This window comes from Cynoglossus semilaevis, chromosome 10, assembly GCF_000523025.1.
Source record: "Cynoglossus semilaevis isolate Cse_v1.0 chromosome 10, Cse_v1.0, whole genome shotgun sequence".
NCBI lineage: Eukaryota > Metazoa > Chordata > Actinopteri > Pleuronectiformes > Cynoglossidae > Cynoglossus > Cynoglossus semilaevis.
The window spans coordinates 19,527,829-19,529,050 of NC_024316.1; the positions used below are offsets into that span (position 1 = coordinate 19,527,829).

Genomic DNA, 1,222 nt, shown 5'->3' on the forward strand with positions numbered 1-1,222 from the left:
ATTCATGCAGCTCTTTAAGACTCTTCTTCGTGGCTCTGTCGTCTGGTGGTTTGGTTTTTGACCATCGGTGTTTCCATGGTTATTATGGTTATTATTACCCACAGTTCACTGCAGTAACAGGCTCAGTCAGAAAGTCCTCAGATGTTAATGACTGGTCTCTGTGTCTCCACCAGCTGTAAACTGTGTGACCTTTGACCTTTGATTTGATCAGATCTTTATTGAACCCACATTGATGAATCATGTTGAGGTCAGTGTGTGTGTGTGTGTGTGTGTGTGTGTGTTGGAAGATCTCACTTTTATTCTTTGGTTAAAAAGGTAAAAAAGTTCAAAATGTACCTTTACACATTGACTTCCTGTTTTGTAGATGAACAAACACGTCTGTTGTTGTCATGTTATTTTGTTGACACAGTTCAAATCAGAAAAGAGTACTTCATGTATATAAATATATACTGCATGTGAGGAGTAGGATTCAACTGAGATACTGCAGTCGCTCCTCTGAGGAAGTAGTACTGAAGCAGTACTGAACCAGTACTGAACCAGTACTGAACCAGTACTGCTTCAGTACTGGTTCAGTAAAAGGGGCGGGTGTTGGTTCAAATTTTTGAAGCTTCCCGCTCAGGGAGGGACGAGTAAGTGAGAGAGGAAACAAGTGAAGGAATGTGGAGAACCACAGATGAGACCGTGTCTGTTCTCTGTCAGAGCAACATTCCTCTGTGCAACAGACACTTGTCAGTGTCCCAGTGTCCCAGTGTCCCAGTAACAGTTCCACTCACGGCTGTTCCTGTGTCTGACTGTTCTTCTAGAAAACTCCTTCTCTCCTCTCATGGAGTTTTCCTGAGTCTCAGACGCAGCTCATACAGAGTCATGTCCAGCTGTCAGTACTGTTGAGGAACAGTTCCACAGTTCTAGATCACCCCCCCCAACCCCCACTCACCCCCCCCCCCCCCCCCACCTTTAAGATTCTCCTGACAGGAGCGGCTTGAAGCACGCCCCCCGCTCTCTCCCCCCCCCCCCCCCCCCACACACACACACGTTTAAGATTCTCCTGAGAGGAGCGGCTGGAAGAGAGAGTGAAAAGAAGAAATGGAAATAAGTTACCGTGGCAACAGGAAACACCAAGTGAATAAGAAACTGTAGGTACTGCCTGTGTCTACAGTACACAGCACAGTACACACCACAGTACACACCACAGTACACACAACAGTACACAGCACAGTACACA

General features: G+C 46.3%; 1 protein-coding gene across 1 annotated transcript in view; it reads left to right on the forward strand.

Moving 5' to 3' along the window:
• LOC103385473 (BICD cargo adaptor 2) overlaps positions 1 to 1,222 on the forward strand; it is a 12,940-nt gene that overhangs the window by 1,148 nt on the left and 10,570 nt on the right. The gene's annotated exons all lie outside the window — the stretch shown is intronic.